Genomic DNA, 10,591 nt, shown 5'->3' with positions numbered 1-10,591 from the left:
GGCTTAGACCCAACTACAGAATGAAAGCTATTTTTATGCATTTGCTCACAACTGAGAGATCTATCACAAGACTTAAGCAACACAATCTTCCAGTTTAAAACAGGAAAAAAAATGCCTTACTATATTCCATTAAATTACGCTGACAATACGTTTCACATTTTAAGATCGTCTTTGCCTTTTAAAACATTCATAGATAGGTTAAGAATAAACTTCGGGGGATGTAACAGTGCTTGGAGTTAACGAGGATATTCTCTCTATGATTTTCCCTCTATTGTGGCTTCCTTGGGATATATTTTGTCTTGCTTCACTTCTTCATAGTCTGATGGATTGAAGCTCTGTCAAACGCAAATGCTCTGGAATAAGATGTGACTCACGTCCTCACTCCACTGTAAAAGTCATAAAGGCAGTAACTCAAGTGTATGGCTGACTCAGTAACTGCCCAGCATTATCTTTATTGAAATTATCCTGCAATCTAGAAATTAGAAGTGAAATAACCCATGAAGTCATCCTGACCCCGCTATTGTGGGCCAAGGTAAGAGATTTTCTGGGCTATTTTTCTATTACTCTTTCAATTTAGTTTTATAACTATCAGTCATGCAACAACTCTCATCATTTATCTGACAGATTTCTATTCTAACTAGCTGCAAAATGATAGAACTTATCACTAATAAGCAAAGCACCTCTCCTGAGATGAAGTAGCGTTTATTTTTCAAAGAAATAAGAGATGGGAGGCCAGCCCATAAAACCCGGGAAAACCTATGGGATGATTAGAAAGTTATTCATGAATTCCAATCTTGTCTGTGTCTAGGTGTGGAGTAGTAAGGTTTATCACAGGATGGAATTTGTCCAGGCAGCGTGCCTGGGGCAGTGGAGAAAGGTCTATATGTCTGAGGGAAAGGACTGCCCACTGAGCCATCGTCTTCCTTCTAGCTGTCAGTGCTGAGCATGGGAAGACTAGAAATAGACAGGAAAGGGAACATAGGTAGGTGGATTGGCCAGAGTAGACAGAGCAGTAGATTGAAATGAGTATCAGTTCTAGAAATGCAGGTCTGATTGTGGCTCTCATCCCCCTACAAGGTGATCTCCAAGTCTCTTAGTTTGGTGAAACTGTGGCCATCAATGTTCCACTCGGCCTCAGTGTTTGTTTCATTCCTGATTCCTTGGTCGTTCTGCTCCCTCTCTCTGGAATACCCACTTCCCTTGCCTACTTGAAATATTTGAATTTGTTTCTACCAAACTTAGTTTAGCTCTCATTTCTTTGGGAGGCTTGCACCGACCCCAGAGACAAAGTCCATAACTCCCTTTCTGCCAAGTGCACGCTCTGATCGTTTTACTTACCCAAAGCCGTGTAATTTATTTATCTACTTGATTTTTTTGTCTGTTTCCTCTAATGAACTATGAGCTCCCTGAGGACAGATCTGAGTCTTTATTCACGTTGTGTCTGCTGTGCCTAGCACAGAACCTAGCACAGAGCAGGAGCTCATGACATTTATGTAGAGTGAATGAATGAATGAGTGAGTGAATGAGAAAGGAGGCACAGTTTTGGTGTTAGGAATTCAGGAGAGCATCCAGAGATACCACAGCGGGTGTTTCTGTATTGTGGTGGTGCTTGGATTAAATGTTTTCTAAGAAAATGATATTCATCAAATAGCTTTCCTGACTTTTACGGGGTCATAGATTCAGCACGAAGGAAAATTAGAAATCATCTTTTTCAACATCCCACTTCAAAAGAGAAGTCCATTCTAGGGCATTATTGACAGTGAAGCACCTGGCTTGCATTGGAATAGCCCAGCAGCAGCAATTTACCAGGGAGTCCGCTCTAGCCTCAGATGGCTATGTTTGTCTTTCATGATTGGGCATAATTTGCTTCTTTGAAATCTTCACCTGAGTAAGCTCTCAGTAAAATTTAGCTATTGCTATTGTCATTTTCTTTTTCTCTTCGTGAAAAATACCTAAAGGTAGTTATCAAGGTTTCCATCTCTTTTCAAGTTTAATTTCCTTGATGTCTTAAACCCAAGACTTGGTTCCCAGATCCCTGACCCTCCTGGCCCCTTTCCTTTGACTTGCCACGAGACACACCAGCCACCAGCGCGTGACCAGTGATTCTTGCGATCTGCTCTCTTGGACATTTCCTGGCTCAGTTCATTCCAGAGAAAGGCCCCTTTCATCCCTCTGCTCCATGCTTATCAGAAACAAATGCCCAAAGCAGAAGGCTGAAGTTGTGATTAGTTGGTATGGGAGAAAAATATATATGGGCTCAGAAATAATCAAATCCTGGGTAGTAGTTATCTGCCAAAGGAGAGCTCAGTAGGGAAAGTGCTTCTAAATAAGTGGTCAGGGACATAGGAAGCTCATATTTTAAAAGAATTTGATAATATTAAGTAGAAATTATAGAAGAAAGCAAGCTTTCTTTCTGTACTGTTTATTCACACATTGCCATTTGCTCTTCGAAAAGCAAAACAAATAACCTTTATTTCTTGGCAGCAAAGCCATTTCAAGCTCAAATAATAAACTGAATTGTCAGAGAATCAGAGACTTGTGGGAGATTAAAAATAGTTTCTTCTGCACAGAAACTGAGATCATACATTGCATATATGAGATTCTTTTTTTTTAATTGAAGTATAGCTGATTTACAGTGTTGTGTTAATTTCTGCTATACAGGAAGGTGATTCAGTTATACATATATGTATATTCTTTTTTAAAATATTCTTTTCCATTTTGTTTCATCATAGGATATTGAATATAGTTCCCTGTGCTGTACAGTAGGACCTTGTTGTTCATCCATTCTATATATAATAGCTCACGTCTGCTAACCCCAACTTCCCACTCCATCCCTCCCCCAAGCCCCTCTCCCTTGGCAGCCACATGTCTGTTCTTTGTGTTCAGGAGTCTGTTTCTGTTTCTTAGATAAGTTCATTTGTGTCACATTTCAGATTCCACATATAAGTGATATCATATGGCATTTGTGTTTCTCTTTCTGACTTACTTCACTTAGTATGATAATATCTAGGTCCATCCATGTTTCTACAAATGGCATTATTTCATTCTTTTTTATGGATAAGTAGTATTCCATTGTATATATGTACCACATCTCCCTTATCCATTCATCTGTCGATGGACATTTAGGTTGCTTCCATGTCTTGGCCGTTGTAAATACTGCTGCTATGAACATAGGGGTGCATGTATCTTTCTGAATTATAGCTTTATCTGGATATATACCCAGTAATGGGATTGCTGGGTCATATGGTAGCTCTATTTTTAGTTTTCTGAGGAACCTTCATAATGGTTCTCCACAGTGACTGCACCAACTTACATGCTCACCAACAGTGTAGGAGGGTTTCCTTTTCTCCACACCCTCTCCAGCATTTGTTATTTGTACACTTTTTAAAGATGGTCATTCTGACCGGTGTGAAGTGATACCTCATTGTAGTTTTGATTTGCATTTCTCTAATAATTAGTGATGTTGAGCATCTTTTCAGCACATGAGAGATTCTTAAGTTCTTCTTGGATGGCCTGGGGGGAAAACAAAGCAAAAGATTCTCCTTTTTGAAAAACTTATATGAATTTTAATATTAGCCACCATAAGTAAATGCATTTTCAATATCACAAATATTTATAGATGTAGTCATAATCTATTTTAATATTTAGTAAAATACAACCCTTTATTTCTTTTTCTTTTTTTGCAGCTTTGAAATTTTATTGAAAAAATATTTGACATATAACATTGTGTAAATTTAAGGTGTACATGTTAGTTTGATACACTTATGTATCGTAATATGATTACAATAATGAACACCTCTATCACATTACATAATTTTTTTTTAGTGGTTGGAATAGTTAAGTTCTAGTCTCTTAGCAAGTTTGATGATTATAATACAATATTGTTGTCTGTATTCCCTATACTGTGCATTAGATCTCTAGGGCTTACTTACTGCTTGTTGTAAGTCTGTATCCTTAAACAACATCTTTCCTATCCTTCTACCCATTCTCCTTTCTTGATGCAAATAATACCAGAATGAAATCAACAAGTAAGTAGAACGTCCTTCTAAAATTAATTAATTGTCAGCAGTAAAGGAATCGTTTTTAAATGATATTGATAAAGAGCCCTGTGTTAACCAGCACGTGTCAATGATGTTCCAACGAGTAACTTGCCATTTGTGTGACACAGCTTTCAAGTTATTTTCTTAATACTGGTGATGAGTTTGTGCTGAGTGATCCCTATTCTCTTATCCAGCTCCTCTTGTTCTAGGTGATACATATTTGCACAATGACTGGCTAAGGAGAGAGCTCTTACATCTTCTGCACAGAAACTGAGATCTGGGCTGCTAGCTGCATATAAGATATTGGCTGTGTCAAAAAGATGCAGCTAAGCATGGGGTGGGGTCATGGGGAAGAGAAGACACAAGCTGGAGGCAACTGCCCATTCCAGATGAGTCAGCCCAGGGAAACTGATATTTCTTTCTTTTTTTAAATTTTTTTTTTTTTTTTGATGATGAGAAACAATGCCGTATTTTATTTTATTTTATTTTTTTTGCGGTACGCGGGCCTCCCACTGCTGTGGCCTCTCCGGTTGCGGAGCACAGGCTCCGGACGCGCAGCACAGGCTCCGGACGCACAGGCTCAGCGGCCATGGCTCACGGGCCCAGCCGCTCCGCGGCACGTGGAATCCTCCCGGACCGGGGCACGAACCCACGTCCCCCGCATCGGCAGGCGGACCCTCAACCACTGCGCCATCAGGGAAGCCCTGATATTTCTTTATAGCGCTCTTTATTGCAGGTGCAAAGATTGGCTTTACCAGCAGCATCTAGACTGAAAATCACAGGGTTCACAGTAACGGTGAAATTCAGAGATATGGCCCAGGGAAAGCAAGAGGGCAAACTGTTGCAGCAGACAATGTTGGTTTCCATTTTGCCCCTTCCTTGTTCCTCGTAGGATCCTGATTTTGCACAGGTATTTCCCTTTTTCCCTCTCTCTCTCTTTTTTTTTTTTTTTTTTAAAAAAAAGCAACACTGTGCTCCCAGGGAGGCTGGGGATGAATTGTGACTAGCCTAAGCTAAGCATGCCAGTCTCTCTCTCTCTCACTGGGAATTAGTTTAAGCAAGTGCACATGAAGAGATTCTGGCCAGTGAGAAAAGAAAAGTCTACGCTGGATCCTTTGAATAGGATTATAAATAGAGCTACCTAGGAAGACACAGTTTATTACTCTACTAGGCTTATCCCATCTGACGTGATGCCCAGAACAGCAGCAGTCATTGTACAACATGAGGAGCTAGGCTAAGGATCGGATCCACACATTGAAGATGACTGAGTAGAGACATGGCAACCACTAGGGCCTGAAACACTGAATTAACCAATCACAGAGCTGTCTATTATGAACTGAATTGTGTCTCTCCAAAATTCATATGTTGAAGTCTTAACTCTCAGTGCCTTGAAATATGGCTGTATTTGGAGATAGTGCCTTTTACAGGGGTAATTAAGGTCAAATGAAGTCTTATGGCTGGGCCCTAATCCAATCAGACTAGTGTCTTGATAAGAAGAGGAGAGTTGGACACACACAGAGAGGCACAGAGATGCAAGTGCAAAGAGAAGGCGGCTGTCTGCATGCCAAGGAGAGAGGACTTGGGAGTAACCGAAGCTCCCGCACCTTGATCTCAGACTCTGAGTCTCCAGAGCTAATAGAAAATAAATTCCTGTTGTTTAAGCCACCCAGTCTGTACTATTTAGTTAGGGCAACTCTTACAAACCAATACACTGCCCTACCTTTGGCCTCCTTAATATATAGGGCCATACAATTTTTCACTTTTTAAGTCACTTAAGTGGGGTTTTCTATTCTATTCTAGCAGGGTTGCTAAAAAATAAAAAATGATATTCCAGCAATATTATTCTATTACAATGAAAGCAAGTCTGAAGATAGGAGATGTAGCTATAATATCTAACACTGAAGGTCAGAAAAACACAGAGTCATCCGAAGTAATATTGTCATAATGCAAGGAGTAGCAGGTCATCTAGTAACCAGGAGGAAGCTGAAGATGCCAGAGGAGTGGTAGCATTTTTATTTTTTTCCAAACACTAGGGTAGGGCTTTGGTTTCTGTTCTCCCAACCCTCCCATAGCTGGACCTAAGGATGGAGCCTCACGAGGATATGGTTTGTGGCCAAGGGACAGAGTGAAGCTGACAGTCCCATGTGTGGGCTTAGACCGATGACTATGACCTCAGCTAACCAATCAAATTAACTAGCAACAGATGAAAAACAAATTTTGACCAGCTTCAGAGAATGAGAATTTACAAAGTCCTATGTAGTAGTTAGAGTAGGACAGCATGGAACCGACTTCATTTTATGGGTTTCCCCCTACTCATTAAGTTATCCCAAGTTCTAACTTCAAAGCAGAGAGTTGGGCAACCACTGGATAAAGAGAGATCAACTGCCAACATATAATAGTGTTTTTACATATTATCAAATAGCTCAGGCTTGGCTCTGAGCTATGAAATAAGAAATGTTCCTCTCATGACTAAATACAAAGTTATATTTGTTGAACCAAGTATATTTTTCTAGAGAATAGGGGTCGAGTTGACCATAAGCACATTATTTTAAGTTTTCAATGCTTAGATTAGAATAGCTCATTTTTGGTCTTCCTGCTTCGAGAATGTTCACTTTTAAGCTGTTCACCTTCCTGCTGAAGCTTCCTGAGATCACTTCCATTATTTCTTCACCCACCGCCAAAACATTCATTTGGCTCTAAAAGTATTGAAGACATCCCTTAGGGCATCTGTCCAGGCTGCAGTCCCATATTCCTTCTCTGAGCACGGCTTCATCCTGGAGGTGAGCCCCAGAAAGCCATGTTTATTCAATATGACATCACTTCTGTTATTGCACTAGGAATAGACAATCAGATCCTCTTTCAATGGAAATTTGAATTGGAAGTCAAAGATGCTGGTGGCCTCTGCTGGTCATTTGAACTGAAGAGATGTAAGCATGTGAGTTATGGGGAGGATTGTCTTATACCACATTCGTGGGGAGCAGACAAGTCTGTTGCACAGAGAGAAAAGGATGAGGCAGATATGCAGAGAGAAGCTGAGGTGAGCAAGTATATGACGGGGGCTGGAGTTGTGTGATGGAGACTAGGAAACTTGTAGCTCCAGCTCCTGGTAGATTTTCATTCCTGGTTCCAGCCCTTGGGGAGACCCATCTGTTCATTTTGCCCTTGAGTTCCTCCAAATCCCTTTGTTTTTAGGTTACCTTACTCCCTGGGGCTTATACTCATTTAAGTGGTTTTCTGTTATTTGTATCTAAAACCACCTTGGCCAAGGCAAAGCTAAAATTCAAACCCTCGGCTTGATATTCAGCATCATCCCCAATTTGGCCCTCATGTATCATGTCCATCTTCATGTCCCCCTGCCGTCATACATGGAGCTTCATTCATACCAGTTTGCCTTCTTTCCTCCTCTCACACCTTATATTTCTTATATTTTTCTTTCATTCCTTATTTCACATAATTTCCTCTACTTAAAATACTCTCTTTCTCTTCTTGGCCTACTTGAACCCTACACACTTTTAAAGGTCAACTCAAGTTTGCCCTTCTAAGTGAAGTCTTCCATAAGCTTCCCAGCCCACAACAATTTCTCCTTCCTTTAAACTTCTATAGTGCTTTTTCTTTCTGTTAACACCTGTTTTGATGTAACAAGAGCTTGTAGTAATGGAGAAAAATAGGTTGGTTTCAGAGAAACACCTCGATGACAGAAACTCTAGCACCAGAGTTTGGAAATAATGTGAGAGACCAAGGAACATATCCCGGGATGTCAGAACATAGGGGTGGTACCAAAAATATCTTCAAGTATTACCTTTAATAAAATAATATCCAATATGTTGGAAAACATGAAACATGCATGTTCACATGACATTTATTATTTAGCTTTCTCAACAGCACCTACATTGAGTATGGTAATGAAACATGCATGTTCATATGACATTTATTATTTAGCTTTCTCAACAGCACCTACATGGAGTATGGTAAAGCAATTAGATGAGAGGAGACAGAGATGGAGAAACAAGGGGATATAAAGGAGAAGATGGACACTGTGGCATTGGAGAAGATGCAGACGGTACAGAGAGGAGAGGAGAGGACAGAGAGGATGAGAAAGAGGTGAGGAGATGGTGAAGGGTCCTCCTTCCTTCTCCTTTCAGGCAAAATCAACTTTAACCCCGACTCTCTGACACTACTTCCTCTCTCAAAGAAGAGAATGGTTAGAAGAAGTTATGAAGATGAAGTAAATACAGAACAGTAGGATGACAAGGAAGACCAGGACCACTTCTTCCCCTAGGCAAGGGAGACTTAGAATCCCTCACCTTTGACCCAGGGTGGGATATTCCAGTCTTTACGACAAGAATTAACCTGTAAGTACAAATTAGTATTTTTCATAATGAATATGTGAATCCTTATAGCCCTGCCCACTCAACAACATTCACTCAACAAACAGTTATTGTACTTTCTATTATCAGATGGTTCATTAACATATGGATTAGTCACAGCCATCTCCTGTTGCATATTGTAGAAGAACAAAGTCTGATAACACTGGCGGTAAATAGCACGCAGCCATAGGCATTTTGATAAGGCTGAGTCTTTGACTCACCACTGACCTCTGGTCCATGAGAGCTTCCCACCCCTGTCTGCCCCTGGGGTTTTCAGAGGCTGATGCTCCCTGACTTGGGTCCTTATTTTCTCTCAGTATGCCGTGCTTTTAAAAGTTTAAGATAACCAACACGCTTCAGCTTCTCTCCCTGTTGCCATCTAGAGACAGCACTCTAGGGAGTTTGAAGCCCAGAACATATCACCCTTTGTGTCTATTTCCCCTCTTCCAACATCTTTCTTCAGTTGTATCAGAACATCAAAGGCACTCTCACAGGGAAACGATGTTCCATACTGGTTTCAGCTCTGCTCATGGGAGGTTGAAAAGATCACTGCATTTCATTTGTTCTTTCTTCCAGTCTAAACCCATGTGGAGACCAACTCTGTACCAAGTGTTGACCTTGAGTAGCCCATAGCCTCATGGAAAAACAACCTGGAAGCCTGGCTTCAAGATGGTGGAAGAGTAAGACACGGAGATCACCTTCCTCCCCACAAATACATCTACACGTGGAACAACTCCTACAGAACACCTACTGAACGCTGGCAGAAGACCTCAGACCTCCCAAGAAACTCCACACGTGCCTGGGTAGGGCAAAAGAAAAAACAGAGACAAAAGAATAGGGACGCGACGTGCACCAGTGGGAGGGAGCTGTGAAGGAGGAAAGGTTTCCACACACTAGGAAGCCCCTTCGCGGGTGGAGACCATGGGTGGTGGAGGGGGAGCTTCGGAGCCGCGGAGGAGAGCTCAGTCACAGGGGTGCGGAGGGCAAAGCGAAGAGATTCCCGCACAGAGGATCGGTGCCGAACGGCACTCACCAGCCAGAGAAGCTTGTCTGCTCACCCGCCGGGGCGGGCGGGGGCTGGGAGCTGAGGCTCGGACTTTGGACAGCTAGCCGGGAGAGGACTGGGGTTGGCAGCGTGAACACAGCCTGCAGGGAGCTAGTGCACCACGGCTAGCCGGGAGGGAGTCCGGGGAAAAGTCTGGAGCTGCCGAAGAGACAAGAGAATTTTTCTTGCCTCTTTGTTTCCTGGTGTGCGAGGAGAGGGGATTAAGAGCGCTGCTTAAAGGAGCTACAGAGACGGGCGCGAGCCGCGGCTAAAAGCGCAGACCCCAGAGACAGGCATGAGATGCTAAGGCTGCTGCTGCCACCACCAAGAAGCCTGTGTGCGAGCACAGGTCACTATCCACACCCCCCTTCCGGGGAGCTTGTGCAGCCCGCCACTGCCAGGGTCCCGGGATCCAGGGACAACTTCCCTGGGAGAATGCACGGCGCGCCTCAGGATGGTGCAACGTCACGCCGGCCTCTGCCGCCGAAGGCTCGCCGCGCACTCCGTGCCCCTCCCTCCCCCCGGCCCGAGTGAGCCAGAGCCCCCGAATCAGCGGCTCCTTTAACACCGTCCTGTGTGAGCGAAGAACAGACGCCCTCCAGCGACCTACACGCAGAGGTGGGGCCAAATCCAAAGCTGAGCCCTGGGAACTGTGAGAACAAAGAGAAAGGGAAATCTCTCCCAGCAGCCTCAGAAGCAGCGGATTAAAGCTCTACAAACAACTTGATGTACCCTGCATCTGTGGAAGACCTGAATAGACAACGAATCATCCCAAATTGAGGAGGTGGACTTTGGGAGCATCGATATATATATATTTTTCCCCTTCTTCTCTTTTTGTGTATGTGTATGCTTCTGTGTGTGATTTTGTCTGTATAGCTTTGCTATTACAATTTGTACTAGGGTCCTGTCTGTCCCTTTTTTTTTTTTTTAAGTATAGTTTTTAGCACTTGTTTTCATTGGTGGATTTGTTTTTTGGTTTGGTTGCTCTCTTTTTATTATTACTTTAAATTTTTTTAACAATTATTTTTTATTTTAATAACTTTATTTTACTTTATTTTATCTTCTTCTTTCTTGCTTGCTTTTTTTCCCTCCCTTTTATTCTGAGCCATGTGGATGACAGGCTCTTGGTGCTCCAGCCA

At 42.4% G+C, this 10,591-nt stretch overlaps 1 long non-coding RNA gene across 1 annotated transcript; it reads left to right on the top strand.

Moving 5' to 3' along the window:
• The first annotated feature begins 270 nt into the window (after positions 1-270).
• Positions 271-9,769, top strand: LOC137221198 (uncharacterized). Its single transcript, XR_010941919.1, has 3 exons — positions 271-532; positions 7,980-8,141; positions 8,984-9,769. It is a non-coding gene; the product is annotated as an uncharacterized lncRNA (long non-coding RNA).
• The last annotated feature ends 822 nt before the right edge of the window (positions 9,770-10,591 follow it).

This window comes from Pseudorca crassidens, chromosome 3 (genome assembly GCF_039906515.1).
Source record: "Pseudorca crassidens isolate mPseCra1 chromosome 3, mPseCra1.hap1, whole genome shotgun sequence".
NCBI classification, from domain to species: Eukaryota; Metazoa; Chordata; class Mammalia; order Artiodactyla; family Delphinidae; genus Pseudorca; species Pseudorca crassidens.
The sequence above is the reverse complement of the archived record's forward strand: the minus strand, read 5'-3'. Positions and strand labels throughout refer to the sequence as shown.